The 19,598-nt window shown below is 35.1% G+C and overlaps 1 protein-coding gene and 1 pseudogene across 2 annotated transcripts in view; one reads left to right on the forward strand and one right to left on the reverse strand.

Moving 5' to 3' along the window:
- WDR72 (WD repeat domain 72) overlaps positions 1-19,598 on the reverse strand; it is a 236,314-nt gene that overhangs the window by 116,790 nt on the left and 99,926 nt on the right. The window lies entirely within an intron of this gene.
- Positions 14,436-14,598, forward strand: LOC114679963 (U2 spliceosomal RNA; annotated as a pseudogene).

A 19,598-nucleotide genomic window follows, 5' to 3' on the forward strand; every position in this document is an offset into this window, starting at 1 on the left:
CTCTGACTGACGCCCTACACGTTTAACTCATTTTCAAGTGTGTGCTTTTCCCTGTGCCTGTTACTCAAATAGCAATCCTTCCCCTCTTCTCAGCTTCTATCCCAAATCCTACCTCCTTTAATACTTCATTCTTGTCCTCCCCAGCCCCATATTCTCTCTCCCTTCAACTCTTTAGCAATGACTTTCTGTATCATATTTTTAGCCTTAGGCATTCACAGAACCTGTTCATGCATGAAAGTGTGACTGAGGCTCCTTCCAGCTAGGAAATATATTTTCTGGTGTGAACTATTTGAGGGCAGGTTTCATGTCTGGTTCCTTCAATGGGGGGTGGGGAGTGGAGAGGGGTTACTTCCCATATCAATATTTTGCAATTAGTAGTACTCAAGAAAGTTCATCAAATGAAAAATTTGTATTCCTTTACATAATCAGGAAAATGAAAGCATGAAATAGTACTGACCAATGAAAGCAGTATATTTTCCTTTTAACTGTAAGGAATGAGGTGAACAAACATAAACTTCAACTTTACTATCAACACTTCAACAACAAAAGAGCTAAGAATAATTCCCAAGAAATGTGTGTCCAACCTCTTAGCTATAACATTAGACAAAGTCTTTTTTCAAGGGTGAAATGAAAAATGTTCAACACCACAATGGGGCTATCTAAGGGCAGCTCCATCACTGCCAGATATTCCAGTGCCTTAGCAAAGTAAGATATGCTCAGGTCTAATATTCAATCTAGCAGGGCTTTCATTTCCTTCCAATCATAAAACAGAGGGCTACCCTGGAATAGAAAAACGACACAAGAAAGAACAATGACAGATTTCTACTCCATGGCAACATGGCAAAGGCTTATTTAAACATGGTCCTGAAAGTCAGGAAAAGTGACATTTTGTTATTGGTACTTCAACATATAAAATATCTTTCTAGATTTGTAGTCAAGATTTTATATTTTCTCCTAATCACATTCTTTTGTTTATTTGTTTGTTTTTGGTACAGACTGGCCTTGCACCAAATTACAGAGAAACATACTGAAAAATTGGAAAATTTTTCTAACTTAAAAATGTCAAGAAGGTATTATTTGTGCTCTGATACGTTTATTAAGCCATGGTAAGCCAGGTGCAGTGGCTTACATCTGTAATCCCAGCACTTTGGGAAGCTAAGGCGAGCAGATCACCTGAGGTCAGGAGCTCGAGACAGCCTGACCAACATGGCGAAACCCTGTGTTTACTAAAAATACAAAAATTAGCTAGGCATGATGGCGGGTACCTGTAATCCCAGCTACTTGGGAGGCAGAGGCAGGAGAATTGCTTGAACCCGGGAGGGTTGCAGTGAGCTGAGATCGAGCCATTGCACTCCAGCCTGGGCATCTCAAAAACAAACAAAACAAACAAAAAACCATGGTTACTGCAACACCAAGTTTCTCACTAAGGAAGTCCACTTCATCTCCTGACATCTTTGTTCCTTGTAATGGCAACAACATTCTCCCAGTCCACCAAGCTTATATCTAGATATTACCTTTTCTTTCCCTTCTCTGAATCCACTCTCTTTCTTCAATGCCTTTCCTACCACATCAATTCCTTTATAGTTTGTTAACCATTAATTAATATATCTCCTCATCAAAAGTATCTCCTATGTGCTGGGTGATGTGCTATACGTGGAAGACGCAACAGTGAGCAGAACAGACAGTCACAGTTCCTGAAGCAGAGCTTGCAGCCTAATTCATCTCACTTAAATTCTTTTCTGGCCAGGTGTGGTTGCTCATGCCTGTAATCCCAGTATTTTGGGAGGCTGAGTGCAAGAGTTTGAGACCAGCCTGGGCAACATAGCAAGACTTTGTCTCTACGGATAATTAAAAATAATATAGAATAAAAATATTCTTTTCTTGCCTCGTCTCCTAACTTCAGTATGTGCCTGGCACTGCTGCCTGATTCTTCTGCTATTAATAGTTAATCTTGGCCTTATGATCTTTGTGATTGCTCTGCCTTTGTGTCTCTTTTCATGCGGAAAATGCCCTAACACCCATCTACAGAAATTGTAGTCCTGAAGAAAGCTCATTTCCCTCAAGAGACCACCTTCCCTAAACCCTTACTAATCTGCCCTTCCAGCTGCAATCTTGCCTTCCTTGGACTTCCCATGACATTCTAATATCTTTTCCAACCTTTACCTTTCATCATCATCATATGCATAAGTGTCATTATTCTTCACCCACTCCAATCTCTTAAAAGCTGGACATGTCTCAAACTTTGTGCATATCAGCAGGAGTTTGTTCTGTTATGAGTTCATAAAACATGAGGTATTTTATAGAAGACTTCATTGAGCCTAAAATATCAGATAACATTGGATCATATAATCATGGAGGACAACATATTAATTTCATGACACGCTCCATTTGGTAACCTATTAAATAGTGAAATGTGATGGTTGAAGGTGTTATTCCAGGTCTTTTAAAAATAATAAAAACTAGCACACTTTTAAAAATTAAGTATGCTTTTGTTTATGGTAACATGGGATATAGCCTTTGGGTGTGAGTCCTGCACATTTCAGTTAGCCCATCTCTAACTGCTGTGTGACCAGAGAAATTCACTTAAGAAACTGTCGCCTAAAAATAAATGTCTTACAACGCTAGCCGATTTAAGTACCTAATTACAAGGTCAGTCAAAAGTCAACTTGTTCTATAACAGATTGCTTTCATCAGTGGCTTCTTGTCCACCCAGAGCTTCAGTTAGGACGCCTCCACTCTTGGGTTCTGGTATGCTTGGATGCCATAGCCCTAACTTTGTACTAAGTCTCCTCAAAAATCGTATTGATGCAGAATTTGGGGTAATTTGGAAAAGGACATAAGTTATCCTTACATAAGCCATTTCTCCATAGATTACAAATGAAAAGTAGCATTTTCCATTATTTTTCTAAAAATACAATCATTGGATACTTTCTGGTTCTTTTAAAAATTCTTTAAAATGAAATTTCAGGGTAAAAAGCTATGCTGTCTTTAAAGTATTGACTAAATTGTGAGGCTGCTCCAGCAAGTCTGTTTCAAAACACATTTCAACAAATGTGGATATATATAAGTTATTATTTTGTCATGCTGTCAAAAAATTTAGTACTTCTTTTAATATTTATTAACAAGAGGAAATTTGCATTGTGGGCTTTTAGTGAGAAAAGCTTAATGACTATTTGTATTTTTCTGTGGCTTAAGTGTTAATCTTTGCCCAATTTCTTCATTTACTATTTATCTTTTCCTTTTCAATTTGTGTGAGTCCCTTTATATATGGAGATATTAATACTTTATTGAATATTACAAAGATTTTTTTCAAGTCTGTTATTAGGTTTTAAGTTGGCTTGTAAGTTTTTGAGGTTTATACAATATAATTTTTTACATAGTGAAAATTCATTTTTTTCTTTTTTTTTGAAATTTTGCTTCTTAGGCCTTTTGTAACATGATTACTAAATAATTTATCAAGTGTTTTCCTTTAGTAATTTATCCCTCTACATTTAAAATTTTTATTCATCTGAAGTTTATTTTTGTGAAAGGTAGAGAGAAGCGATATAATTTTATATTTTATACAAAAATCACACTTAATTATACAAAAGCCTTTTATTAACTTTCCTTTTAGACTTTAAGTGCCTTTAACAAAGAGTAGGTTATGACATGCTCATTCTTGGACCATTTTTTCCCCCCCATTTATCTCTTTTTCTGTTCTTGAACTTGTACCAAGTGCTACTATTTTACTGTGTGTTTGTTTGTGTGTGTAGATAAATATGTAGAAAGATAGATAATATGTTTGACATCTGAGAAGGAAGAAGGAAGGCTCCAGCCATTATTCTGCTATTTTTAAAGTTTTTTTTAGCTCAATTCACATACTTGTTTTTCAAGAAGAATTTTATAATCCACTCATTGGTTCCTGGAAACCCACTAAGAAGAGTTTGAAATGGATTGTTATTAAATATATAGAGTTGTGAGTATGGAAACCTTTAAATTAGTGTGCTTTCCCTGTGGGACTATATTATTTTATTAAATTAAGGCATTTCTGTGTCTTTTAGTAATTTTTAAAATATGGTTTCATGTGGCTCTTGCACATTTCTTATGAAATCTATTCCTATTTATTTTCTTTTTTATTGCTATTATAAATGGAATTTTAATTCCATTATATATTCTAATTGGTGTTTTCATGTAAGTACATATGTTTTGTTTTTAGCCAACTACCATGCTGAACATTATTTTTTGTTTTATTAGGTTTTCTGATCTATTAATATTTTATATGCAGTGTCCACTATTACTCTATTTGAATAAAGGTAATGTTTTTCCTTCTCTTCATCTTTTTTTTTTATATTTTGGCATTTGCTTAAGCTGTCAGAAAAAAATTAAATAATAGTAGAAATGGTAGGTTACTGTAATTTCACTTGATATGATTACTGTTGCTATTTTAAAAACTCATTTGATTCATGTATTTTCTTGATGTTGAATAAGTTAAATGGTTTTTCTAGGTCCATTTATGTGAGTAACCGCCCTTCTTTAATCCCTGTAATTCGAAATTGATATATGCAGTAGTGTTAAGTAAATGAAAGAAGAGTGACATTATAATAGCATAAACTAGTAATAATTGTATATTAGCATATAGTCCCAAATTGCTTCCCCATCAAGGATTTTCCAAAAGTAAAACTAAAATAGTATGTATTGGAAGTTTAGTTAAAAATCTAACCAGGGTAGATCTTCATGTACTGATATTGAAAGATGTCTGCCAAATATTTTTGACTTGACAAAGCAACTTGCAGAACAGCTCTATAGTATCTCAATTCTACATAAAAAAACTATATACATGCACACACCAATGTGTACACATGTTTATTTCATGTCTAGAAAGGGGCACATCAACAACATCATAATAATAGAGCCTACCACAAAGGCTGTGTTTTGAAGAGTGAGAGAGGTTTCTTTATTGTCCATAAATGTCAGGATCCTCTCTGTACTGTCAAGCATTCACTTCCTAAACTTCAGCCTTAATCCATTAGTGATACAGGAAAACTGATACTGCTACACCGTATTTTGGAAAGTCTTAAATTACAACATAAACCATACCTGAAAACTCAAGTTACTCTATATATTACTGGCATAACATCCAGGAAAAGAAAATGCTTTTAAATTTTCCCCCTTCAAATACATCAAGACATGCCATCTACTTTAACTGATTTAATACACATAACCACATAAAAATTTCATGGAAAGTACAATGTAAATGCTATTTTCCTTATCTACCTTTTTGTCTCTGAGGGCTGTTTACCACTGGGATCCAACTTATTCTGAGAACTGTGCTACCTCCCTTAAAATATGTATTTCCATTAGTGATGGAGAGTCCTATATTGGTTTACCTCTTTTTTGTCCTCTTTCCTAAAGCTAGTCATTTTCCTAATCTATAAGCTTCTCCTTTGCTGCTGCCTTGTCCATTTGAAGATTCTAAAGTAGAAAATACAAGTTAGAAAAAAAGCAAAAGCATTCTTCATAAATGTAATGACAGATTAATATTTATCCAGTGCTAAAATTATTTCATACAATTTTTACCTTAGAATTATTTAGCCTAAATAATAAAACTGAAAACATATAGATATTGACTTAAGAATTCCTTGGTTTGTGAAGATTTATGACATAAGGCATAAGACTAGGCATGAGTGCCTAGTCTCCATTCCAGCAGCAAATTAACTAATTCATTAGTCAATTAATTAATATTGTAATAGCTAAATAAATAATTTTATTAAGGAAGTCAAACCATCACTCACAGTACACAAACACGCTATGAGGAGTTTTTTTTTTTTCTGAAATGTCTCTCCTTCTGTCCTTGAAAAGATGGTAAGGCTTCATTCTAACCTAAAACATTAAAGTCCCTAGTTGTTTTGATGTCCAAAGCACCATGGTTTCTAAAATAGATGGGAGCTGGCTTGAACATGCTCCTCATCAAACTTTCCTTGGGGTAACCCAATACAATGCTAAGAACCTGGCCACAATAAAAGCAGCTGGTAAAGGACAGCCTGAATCTGGTCTTTTCTAACTCCTCATATACCTAGGGCTAGTCTCAGAAAAATTCCAGATACTGTTTGCTTAAGTTAAAAACTGAAACGTACGTGTATGTGTGTGTGTGTAGAAAGAGAAACAAAATAACATACTTTTCAACAACTTACCATTTCCATGATCTAACCTAGAGTGTTTAAACTTTAATTGAAAATATATTTCCTGATCACGCCACTGCACTACAGCCTGGGTGACAGAGTAAGACCCTGTCTCAAAAAAAAAGAAAAGAAAAGAAAAAAGAAAAGAAAAAAGAAAGAAAGAAAATACATTTTCATAGAATCACAATATTATCTAATTTTAACTTTACAAATGCAAACAACATGTATAAAAGACTATTTTATCCATGAAAAATGTATACAGTAACATACTTTTTCTATACTATTTGAGCCCTCAGTTAGAAAATCCAAATCAAGTTTAAGTTTAGTGTTTAATTGTAAATGCCAAGCTAATATTGTTTTCTACTGTAATTACTTCAGGAATATATTTCTATTGTGATTTGACGAAAACAGTGTATCCATCAGTCTTGAAATCGAGTGATCCTTGAAGTCAATTTAAATATTTGAAAAGGTATCCATATTTTAACTAAGCACAAACACAAACCAAAACACAAACTACACCTCCCATATATGACTGGAAATGTGAAATAAGATTTATTTTACTGCAACTGTGCTTGCAATTAGGAAAGTATCTGCTTTAGTTTATCTTTTCTTGGTGCTATATAGTTTTTCTTAAGATGTTTAAGGAAAAAAATCGAGATATTGAAGAGCTCGTTCATATTTCCCCATGGGAATTTTATCTTCATTGACAGAAACCAGTAACTATTTTTAAAAGAATTTTTTAACTGATTAAATAAAAAATATTCACAAAGAGCTGTGCTCATACTGCACCAAATACATGTCAACATTTGTAACAAATAATTTAATTTCATAGGGAGCCATAAGCATACAGGTGTATACTAGTTATGCAAAGATATGAAAAATCTGGAAACCATTGGTGGAATGATAGGAACAACAAAAAAAAAATCCCAACAACGCGTAAATCAAACAGCAAGGTGTAAATGAAAGTGCCAACCATTCATTTTCAGATTCTTTGAGCCCTAGGTTGCTGAAGATAGTTGTTGGCAGTAAAACTGTCTCCTTCCATCGGGTCGGGTGGAGAGCAGCATGATTGGCAGGGCAAATAGAAGACAAAGGAGAAAGCCTTCAATCTGCAGCTGATGCACAGGAAGAACATGGGGAGCTGAGTTTACAATAGAGACAACATTACCAAGCTAATGGCACGGGCAATCATGGGGCCACTACGCATCTTGGGTATCAGCAGGGCATCCATTTTCAGCTAAGTGTTAGAGTACCTTTTTGCTTTCTCTCACCACTGCAGGGGTAAAACAACCTAGTGCGTGAAACCCACTGACTGGTAATAAATTACTATATTGGATACTTTTTGTTTTCTTTCAGCAGTGACTTTACTGTGTATTCTTGCTATCACTACCAATTAAAGTGGAGCCTGCTTTAGCGAACTGTATCTAACTATATATCAGCCCTGATGCTCCAATTGCTTTGGCAAGTATCACAGGGTCAAGAGGCTCCTTTGACCTTTATCATCTAAGTCTTTCTGACCACTCACTATTTGAAGCAATCTCAGCTGAACAGATGGACACTTTCTGTGACATCATAAAGCTTGGAATATAAAGATAAATGAAATTGTGTTTCAGGCTTCAAACTGGTTTAGGCTTGTAAAATATTATTAGTGTGTTTACAAAATCTCCAGATTTAAAGTGTATAATCTGACTCTGGCTAATGGACAAATTGCTCATTTCTTTTTTAATTATAGGTTTTGTGTTTTAAGTGTGAAGAATAGCAGAATTTTGTAAAGCAGTTCTCAGGGCTATCCAGTTACATTTTTAATGCATATATAAATAAACCATTATAAAATGAAGGGTGTCATTTGCTGTGCAATGAACCTTTTGCATGTTAGTTTTTAAAATCATGTACTAAGAAAGATCTACCAAACACAGAAAAACTAAAACTGTAAATGTTGGATGAAGTAAAAATTAAGATTTTTATTCGCCTTAAGCATGATTTTTCTCTTAAACTATATCATTTAACTCCTTGGAGATTCTAGTATTTTTGCATATCTAAATGTAAAAGGAAAATGATTAAGCATCAGCTTTATATTCTTTAACTCATTTGTGTTAGTATATCATACACGGTTATTTGAATATTTTGAAATTGCTAGATTAACCTTAAGTAGGACACACATATATATTTTTCTTCATTTAACTTAAAGGTTAGTCTCTTTTAAATAAAGTGATTATATAATTTATTGTTCAAACCAGGCTACTTTTTAGAGTGAAATGGTGCATTATTAATAATTACCTTGGAACAAGAGGCATGAGCCAAAACTGTCCCAGTGAACCTGGATGTATGATGACCCTATCTTACAGGAATAAGGTGATGATTTGGCTTATTAAAAAGCATCAATGTTTCTGTACCACTTAAAATGTGACTATTGTTCTGTAAATCATAACTATATCTCTGTACATCTATTTTTTAAATGACTGCAAAGAAACTAAGTTCCTTTTTAAACTCTCAGTTTATTTTTACTTCTCAAAAAACTTCTGATGTACATAGCAAAGGAAAAATAACCAAAGTCCTAATTATAAAAATACTGCTAGATTGTTTGAAAGTTTTATTATTATATGTCGTGCTTATAAAACCCCTGCAATTTGTATTCTCTTATCACATTACCAAAATAATCTCTCAGCAATCAACTAAATTTCTGTGATGCAGATTCAGTTGCAGGTAAGTGAGAAATAATACAAATAATGGATTCAGAGGTAAACAAACTGCTCATCATTTTTGAAAAACGTTGTAAGACCAAGGTAAGGGAGGGAGTGAGGGATAGAAAAAGAAAAGAAAGAAGGTAAACAAAATTGCCAGAGGCCAGAAGACTGTTTCAGGTCACCTTGTATTGAGAACTGGTTAACAAACAAGAGACAAAAGCCAGGGACCAATGTATTCTCCCCAGCGAAAAGAACCACAATCACAAGTGTATCCTCAGCTTCTGGAAAGGGATTGAAACCAAATGCCAGCTTTAAAGTTCCATGGTTTTATAAATAATTCTGAGAAATAAATGTACAACAAAATATCCTCTCTAGGAACTGAAATACTGAAACGATAGAAAACGTCAAATAAAAGCTCTGGGACAGTTAAAAAAAAAAAAGGCAAGGAAGGTAAGGTATGGCCAAATAGGTGTAATAAAAAGGAAGTCTCATAACCAAAAATAAAAAAAAGGGACTAATGAAGGGTCTTTGTTGATAAATTACTGAAGCCAAAATATTCCCCCAAATTGTAGGGTATTGCCTGTATTAGAGACAATATACAAAGGATTATCCTTTCTTGGTACAATGCAAAGGTAAGGACTCCATTAGTCCTATGGCAGGGACTCCAGTAGAAAGCTTAGTAAGTCTGACCAGATCTCAAGAATAAAATGTGAAAAATCAGAATTATTTTTGTGCACAAACAGGTTAGAAAATCATATAACTCCATGTAAAAAATGGAAAAGATGTGTTCAATTGTTATGAAATCACAATAGTACAGAACATGAAATATTAACTCAGACACCAAATTCTGAATTATAGAAGAAACTAAAGGTATTTATATACATTCATAAATTTTTAAAAAAGATAAGCAAGGGACATTTGAAAGAGATTCATTACTTAAAAATAGCTTTTGTTATATTATTTTTGCCTTTAATAAACAATACTAATACTGTTTACACAGAATTCAATAATAAAGATAATCAAAAGAAAATTAGATCATCCATAATTATAACACCTAGGGAGATCCTTAACTTTCTGAAGCAGGAATCTAAAGAGAAACCACACTTTTCTACCCAATTTCATATAATTTTATATAGAGCCCTAGAAATTATCTGTGCAATCATTAGTATTTTTTTCCTCTCTCAGGCTCCCTCTCCTCAGTCATCGGTATTTTTACCAAATGCTTACAGTTCTCCACCTTTTCCGAGTACATGGATTCCGCTTCATTAGCTTTGTCTCTGTGTAACAATGAAGAGCAGAGACCCCTTCTGACCCCAGGTTGGTACATTGAATGAAAAAGAAATAATAAACTTGAGCTGTTTTAGCCAATGAGATTTGGGACACTGTTTGTTATTAGAGCATAATGTAGCCTATTCTGATCTAGATATTATCCAAATTGATATCAATATACACATGAATAGATAGGTAGAGAAAAGAGAGGTTTGGTGACTGACTCAATGTCATATAGCCACTCATTTATTCAACCCAAATACTGGAATGCCAAAGTTGAAATTAAAACCCAAATTGACTACTCCTAGTCCAGTGCTCCTTCCACTACATGAAATGTGATTTCTCGTGCTTATGTGCATTATGCTTTCCCTGGAAACTACTCGAAGACACAGAAACAAATTTCCCCTAACTTCCCCACCTCTGACAAATGGCACATCTGTTTGAATAGACACTTCATAATCCAACTTTGGTCTATTCTGCATCCTATAAAAATTCAATGGCACTAATAGAATAAAAGTTCTCAATATCAAATCTTAAAAATTCATTAATAAGTCAAATTTTATGTAGCAGGAAAGATACTTCTCATGTGTTCTTTAAATAGCAATTATTTCCTTCCATTTGTTTTCACCTCTTTCTCTATATGTTTTTGTCAATTAAGATAACAAGTATGTGTTACTATATTACTCTGTACTCACCCTCTAGAGATGAAAACTAATTAAAAGAGATGTGGTATGAACATGTAATTTTACTTACTCCCAACACCTCTGTTTCCCATCTATGACACTGAAATCAGCAGTATCATGTTGAGGCTTTCTAAGCATCACACTAACAAGCTTATAATTGGCCAAAAGGTCAGTAAAGATAGAGGTCTGAAGGAAAAACAACTTAGCCAGAATTGGCTCACCACTGAGAAGACCAAAGGACAATTTTTTCTTTAAAATAGTGCTTCTCCTCTTTTGAGTGATTTGTATGTGTATTCACATAACGAATAATCAACCACAATGCTTATTTTGGGTATATATTTGTGTGGCCACCAGATATTTCAGTCAATTCAATTCAACACATACTTATTAAATTGAAATTAATACCCAGAGAGTATGCTCACTGAAAAAAAAAGTATATAAAATTTAAGAAATGTCTCAGGATATGAGTTCTTTCAAACAACCATACCACAATAACTTCTCACATGTCTAGCAACTGATTGACAAGATCAAGCTTGTAGATTACCTTAAAAAAGTAAGAAGCAGAAGAAATAAGACAAAAATCTCTGAAAACCCAAATGAGAGTTTACAAACCAGGGCTCCCACATTGAGCAAACCAGTTATAATTTTCAGCAAATAGGGAGCTTTACAAGAAAATCTGTTAATATAATAACAAAATATAGTTCTTTCCAGTAGAAAGCTACCACACTCCTCTTCTTGTGGCCCATTATACTCGATTATAACACAATCTAATCACAGCACTGTGATTAGACCTGTAGGCCAAATCCTGCCTACCACTTCTTTTTGTAAACAAAATATTACTGGAACACAGAAACACTCATTTACTGATGCGTTGGCTATGGTTGTTTTTGCATTACCAAGGCAGAGCTGAGTAGATGTATCAGAGATTGTATGGCCCACAAAACCAAAAGAAATTTGATATCTGATCCTTTAGAGAAAAATATTGCCAACCCCTAGCTTATTCTAAATTAATGGGAATTTTAAATGTATGCAAAATACTCTTTCTGGGCAGAAATGCAATATAAATATAAAGAAAGCAATTGTATGTGTTAAATTCCCTTAATTCCATTAAGTTGCACTTTAAAAGAGGACCCTATCTTAAGTCTGTATTGGTTGTTTTTGTTACTCATGAGATTTTCCACCACAAATATAAATTGCTCCCAGAAGTCCAAGTCCAGGAATTCTTACAACTCTATAGCAAAAAATCCTAATAATACAATAAAAAAACCAAGCCAAGGATTTAAATAGACATTTCTCCAAAGAAGATATACAACTGGTCAAGAGATACATGCAAAATGATCAATGTCATTAATTATCAAAGAAACACAAATCAAAACCACAATGAGATACCACCCCACACCTTTCAGGATGGCTATCATTAAATGAAAACAAAACCAAAATGAAACAAAAGTCAGGTGCTTGTAAGGATGTAGAGAAATTGCAATCCTAGCACACTGTGGGTAAAAATGCAAAATGGTGTAGCTGCTATGAAAAACAGCATGAAGGTTCCTCAAAAAATTAAAAATAGAACTACCATATGTTCCAGCAATCTGACTTCTGGGTATTTACCCAAAAGAATTAAAATCAGGATCCTGAAGAAGTATTAGCATGTCTATGTTTACTGCAGCATCACAATAACCAAGATGTGGAAATAACCTAAAAGTTCATTAGCTGATGAATGGATAGAGACCTTGTGATATATACATACAATGGAATAATATTTAGCCTTCCAAGAGAAGGAAGTTCTGCAATATGTGATAACATGATGAACCTTGAGGACATATGCTAATTGAAATAAGCAGTCACAGAAAGACAAATATTGCCTGATAACACCAATATGCAATATCCGAAATAGTCAAATTCATAGAATTGAAGAGTGGAATTGTGCTTGCTAGGGGCTTATTATTCAATGGGCATAAAGTTTCAGCCCAGTAAAATTAGTAAGCTCTGGAGATCTGCTGTACAACATTGTACCTAGAGTCAGCAATAATGTATTATACACTCTTAAAAATTTGTTAAGAGGGCAGATGTCATGTTAAGTGTTCTTACCAAAATAAAATAAGAAGTTGAAGTCCAGGTTCAAAGACTTCCTTTTATTTTCTTCAGGGGTACAAGTCATAGTTACCTTCCACTGCGTCTCACTTTGTATTCCATCTCCAGTCATATCAACTTCTCATTAACCTCCTACTTGTTCCCCATCTTCATATTCTGGGTTTTTGGACTTGCTGTTCCTTATGGCAAAATCGTATTCATCCATCAAGATGTAGTCCTAATATGACTTCCTGCATACCACAGACAGGGTTAGCTTTACCATCTAAAGGGGTTCCTCCCACTGGCACTTCCGGATATAGGTCACCTAGAGCACATATGTCACACCATGGTTTTTGCCAACTTGATGTTAAAACAAAACAAAACAAAACAAAACAAACACCAGCTAACAATTTATTTCTCTTGCTTCAACTAAGCAATAGACTCCTCTTCCAGACACACACTCTTCTCTAATTCAATTTTTTTTTTTTTACATAGCAAACAAAATGACCTTTTCAAAACATAAATCAAATCATGTTACTCCTTTTGAGTAAAATTGTGAAAAGACTCCCTTTAATACCTGGAACTCAAGCTTCTTACTTTGGATTATTACACCCAACATATTCTATCCCTCCCTCACTTTTCAATATTGACTCTTAATTCTCCCTCCCCCATACTTCTCTTGAGTCACACTGACCTTTTTGACTTCATTATCTACATCAAGCTCATTCCTACTTTAGACCTTTTTGCAGTAGCTGTTTGCTTTGCTTAGAATATTCTCCCCTCTGTAAGGTGGGAGAATTTCTGGCTCCTTCTTGCAATTCAAACTTAGGATAAATCCTACCTCCTTCTCTGATATTCTCTGACCACTCAGCCTATAGTAAACCCCTAGGGCTGTCTATCAAACTGCCCAACAATAATTCCCTGCAGAGCCTTTATCATTACTTGACAGTCTTGTGTTTTTGTTTTGTTTTGTTTTGTTTTAATTGTGATGTATCCTCTCTCACTAGAAACGTAAGTGCCATGGGCACCAAGATCTTGTATCAAGAAGAGTGCCTGGCACATAGTAGATGTTCAATGAATATTTGCTGAATGAATAAAGTATTCTGTTTGCATTCCATGCTACAAAACTTATATAACATACAGACACAGTAATTCTTTGTTCTCAAGCAGCTTTAGGCCTAACTGAGAAAATAAATAAATAGTGGTAAAATAATTAGGCAATCTACAGTTTTGTTCTTTTGTTTGTTTTGTTTTGTTTTGTTTTTGAGACAGAGCCTTGCTCTGTTGCTCAGGCTGCAGTGCAGTGGCACGATCTCGGCTCACTGAAATCTCTGCCTCCCAGGTTCAAGCAATTCTCCTGTCTCAGCCTCCTGAGTAGCTGGGACTAAAGGTGTGTGACACCATGACAGCTAATTTTTTGTATTTTTAGTAGAGACAGAGTTTCACCCTGTTGGCCAGGCTGGTCTTGAACTCCAGACCTCAGGTGATCTGCCCACCTCTGCCTCCCAAAGTGCTGAGATTACAGGAGTGAGCCACCGCGTCCAGTCCATAGTTAATTTAAAAATTGATTAATCACCTCTCGGCCTTCTGGCTAAGATCAAATGTAGCATCTGTTCTTATCAGTTTAATATAAATTGTTTAACTAACATGTTCATGGTAAATTGTACATGCACATGCTGTAGTCTGGGTAGGATGTGACTAGGTAAAGAGAACATCTCTAGTACATGAGATTGGGCAGGAAGAAGTGTGGAGAATAGAGTCACCAGCACCACCCATGTGGAAGAGCACTGGGGTACCAGAAATTATGGAAGAGCCTTGTCATGGGAATCTAAATGGGGGCTTCAGAGACAAGGAAGAAGAACAAATCCTATGAAGCTCAGTTTCTCCTGGGGCTGCTAATCCAGTATGCCACCCTATGTTCCCACAACGAGCTACCTAAAAGCATTTAATGTCATACATGTTGAAACGTAATCAGCCCTCTCTCCTCCTTATCCTCTGATGAGAGGGTGAGTTAAGCAGTTTTCAAATGATGTACAAAAGCAGGAAGCAATGTTTGCTACTTGGGGGAAGCGGAATTGTACTAGTCTTTGCATCTGGGAAATGAAACATAAATCCGGCCTCTTCATATTTATTACGCTTAAGTTTCTGAAAGTTATTACAAACCTGTTGCTTAGATTGTTGCTGGCTTCAGGGGTTTTGTATTGAGGAGAGGGCTTAGTAAAGTAATTATTTCAGGGAAGTAGAGGCTCCTGATATACAACGCAATCCTCAGGCTATTTTTGAGTGCTTATTTTAGACAACTTTGTTATGAGAAAAAGAAGTCTAAGATTTAAGGGCAAGTAAATGGGGTAATAATATGCACTTTGCTGGTATAACAAGCCATTTTAACCATATTGCCTTTCAATCTTCTTTTCTGAGTCTTTATCAGCTCTGTTCTATGCCCACCTTACCCCAAGTGAATCATTTCTCACTAATAATGCTGGACATACTAAGTCTTATCACCACTATTTAATAAACTTTTTCTTATAAACTTTTGAATTAATTGAGACGTGTTTAAATATCAGTGGAGCTTGCTGCTGTGTTTCAACAGCCTCTTTGCTATTACTGACTATTTTTTGCTAAGTCACTATCCTCTACAATCAAGTCACATGTAAACCTGATTTGGACTCAAAACAATTGACTGGCAAAATAAATACACTTTTTTTTTTCTGTCAGTCATTTATATATATTTTTTCTTACAATTCAAAAACGGAAGCATTCTTTACTTTCTTGCCATCTATTCTTCATGTTTTAGACTTCAGTAGTTTACAGTTCATGAGTTTATTCCACAAATATTTCTGAATGCCTACCATGTGCCAGATATGCTAGATGATGAGAATTTCATGATAAAGTTATAAAATAGGTTGATCATAACTGTAACTGTCCCCTGTGAACTTATACTGTAGTAGAGAGTAGGGAAGATACAAAATGAAATAAAAAGGATGCTGAGAAAGAGAATAACAGAAAGTAGGCTGCTACCTACATAATGGTAAACTGACATCGAAGTTAGACTTGAAGGTACAGAATTGGGGTGAAAACATTCTGGCAAAAGACTAACATCAGTGGAAATATGAGTTTCTTTAATGAGGCCAAATAGTTGGGGATTAAATATCTGGGTCATGGAACTGAACCTGTAGTTGATGTTTTTCATCTTTTTTAATGTATGATTTTTTATTTTGGTTTTTATTACAAGGGTGAATGCAACTCAGATTAATAACAATGGAATGCTCATTCTTAGTTTCTTTTCTTTCCATCATGCTTGTGGAAGTTGAAAAGAATATTTCATAAATAGTTACATAAGTTCAATAGACTGGAAATTGTTATGTCTGAAGAATATGTGTAAACCTTACAGGCCATCCCCTGCCCCACACGGTAAGTGTTAAAATCAAATTTATAATTCCAAAGATACTCTTGCTAAGAAAATCATAGATAGAGTTCCTAGTTTAGGAGATATAATACATTTTAAAATAATAGTACTAAATAGAAATTTGAATTTTATGAACATTCTGAAATATTAAAGTGGATCTTTCCTAGGTTTGATTATGCATAAATACACCCAGTCTGGAAATCAACACAAAATTACCAGTGGATAGTAAAAATCAATTAGAGTTCTTTCCCAAGTATCACTCATGAACTACTGACAAATCCTGCTCTAATTCTCAAGTGAAGAAACTTTTAATTATAATATGATGTATGTGTTCATGTTGAATGAAATTCAGTATATCCTGAAAACAAGAATTAAACGCAACCATACTAAATGATTTATCAAGAAGACATCAGGTAACCGCAAGAGGGCTGCAAACGATTTAAGAGATATGATGTATCATTCATACATAATGAGACTTTTGTAGATTATATTACTTAGTACCATTATACTTCATTATTTGTCTGTGAATTAAATACCCATGTAATATACCCATTATACAGATAGAGAAATAAGGGCTCAAATCCTTAGGTTTTGTTCATTAGTGAAAGATAAACAGATTTTGATAATTATTTCGTTACAAAACTGAAGTCTGATAAAATATAATAACTCAATGTTTTAAAATACAAAAACTTGATCCTAGAATTAATGGACATAGAACATTAGGTGAAGGCAAAAAAACCATCAAGCTGTGGCCCCATAGCTGGGCCTTTGTGGTAGGTGCACAAGAACAGTGAAACAAACCATCATCTGAGATACTGTGTGTTATGTGGGCACTTCCTCGCCACACAACTCATTGAATTTTCTGTATCTGATCTCATGTGCTATCTGGATTAAGATAGAAGGGTAGATCCTTTAAATCAGATGTATATTGTGGGCATAATTTGTCATGATTAATTGAATTATAAAAAGTGAAAATTTTGACAAAATACACTCAGAACTGTTAGTTTTCTGCTTCTACCTTACTAATTCCACTCTTGTTAACACCAGAAATTTAATGACTAAAAATATGTCTCAAGATATTATAAGCTGATCATTAGCATACATAAATGTTAAAGTCATAAAAGAAAGATATGCTTAAGAGATCTTGCCCAGGCGCAGTGGCTCACGCTTGTAATCCCAGCACTTTGGGAGGCTGAGGCGGGTGGATTACCTGAGGCCAGGAGTTCAAGACCAGCCTGGCCAACATGGTGAAACCTCATAGCTATTAAAAATACAAAAATTAGCTGGGCATGGTGGTACACACCTGTAATCCCAGCTACCCCGGAGGCCGAGGCAGGAGAATCACTGGAACCTGGGAGGCGGAGGCTGCAATGAGCAAGGATCGGGCCACTTCACGCCAGCCTGGGTGACAGAGCAAGATGCCATCTCAAAAAAAAAAAAAAAAAAAGAGATCTTAAAGACAATTTGTTACCTTCTATCAACTTGACTTTATAATTGATCTGGTTTAATAAAAGATAGGTCCTTGGCAATTAACAATTTTCAACTGACAGTCATATAATAAAAACGATGTGAAAGTTCAATGTTCAGGTATCCTCTTAGATTTGGGGAGATGTCAACTGTCAAATAATTTTCTCATTTGAGCCACAAGATAATCACACATGAAGAGACAGGACCCCTACTATTCTTTCCATATTTTGCCATATGATTACATGATCAATGTCATGCTATGGTTGTTGTAAAACAGAGATTGGCTTGAGAGACAACAAAAAGGAAAACAAAACATCTGCTACCAGAGAATCAATGGAGAAGGCCACGTTTTATATAATGACAAGAGACCTCTAGTGGGAGCTAGGAACACAAAGTAATGAAGGTGAGCAGGACTTTGCATTTTGTAAGCTTTCTTTTTTTTTTTTTTTTTTTGAGACGGAGTCTTGCTTTGTCGGCCAGGCTATGGCACAATCTCGGCTCACTGCAACTTCCGCCTCCTGGGTTCGAGCAATTCTCCTGCTTCGGCCTCCTTAGTAGCTGAGGTTACAGGCACCCGCCACTACGCCTGGCTAATTTTTGCATTTTTAGTAGAGACGGGGTTTCACCATCTTGGCCAGGCTGGTCTCAAACTCCTGACCTCGTGATCCGCCTGCCTCGGCCTCCCAAAGTGCTAGGATTACAGGCATGAGCCACGGTGCCTGGCTTTGTAAGCTTTCTTAATGGCTTTCTAAAAGTCATCAGGTTTTGGGCAATAGGTGAAGAAATAGAACAACGTCCATTTTCAGTCCCATTTGATTGTGCATGGGGTTAAATACGTGCATAAGAAAGCCCCTGCTGCTCACGGCAGCTTGTTAGGATCATTTTTGTATCTGGCAGGAATAATCACACTTGAACCAAAAGATTATGCAGGATATTTTAATTTAGGATTAAAGCTGTCTGCAGAACTGTATGAGCTATAGAGTATGAAGAAAATTACAAATAAATAAATGTCATTTGGAGATGCAGAGGACTGGTGGTGCCTTCAGGACATCACTGTTAAAACCGAATTCAGAAAAATGGACAAGAATTGTAGCTGTATATATTTTTTTAATAAGTTCATGCTCTTAGTTCCAATAAATAAAGATAAAGTCTTAATATATTTTATTTTTAATAGTATAGGGGAACTAGTCCATGAAAATAAATGCTTTTTTTTTTTTTTTTGAGAATTGCTTCCTGTTAGTTTTTTGCATTTGCTGCTCTCTTAGGGCCAGTTTCAACAGAAGTCACTGGTACAGAAGTAGTGCTCCTGTTGGGATTGCTTTAAATGGGTCCAGATGGTACTCTCAGTCAAGAAGTGATATTACCAGCTTTCAACAAGAAAGATTTTATTCTCCTCCATTTCTTTCCAGTTATAAGCAACTAATACTTTGAGTTAACATCTAAATTCTACAAACTTCATCCTTTTTCCCGAAAATACCATCCAGTGCATTAGTCATTAAAAAAACAGAATAGAAACACATTTTGAAGAGGTCACATTTATAATCATTTTGATCAGAACCAACAAGTTCCTCAATAACAGAGCATCCAAATCCACTGGAGTGAATTTGGACCCTAACAGATAATAACCTCTTTAAGTAGGTGGAATAGGGTCATCTTTTGGGTACTACAAGAAGCAGGATCTTAACAAATTTTGAGAGGCTACATGTTTTTAAAAAGGAAAAACAGGCTCATGCCTGTAATCCCAGCACTTTGGGAGGCCAAGACGGGCGGATCACGCGGTCAAGAGATCGAGACCATCTTGGCTAACACGGTGAAACCCCGTCTCTACTAAAAATACAAAAAAATTAGCTGGTTGTGGTGG

Source organism: Macaca mulatta, chromosome 7 (genome assembly GCF_049350105.2).
Source record: "Macaca mulatta isolate MMU2019108-1 chromosome 7, T2T-MMU8v2.0, whole genome shotgun sequence".
In the NCBI taxonomy this organism is placed as follows: domain Eukaryota; kingdom Metazoa; phylum Chordata; class Mammalia; order Primates; family Cercopithecidae; genus Macaca; species Macaca mulatta.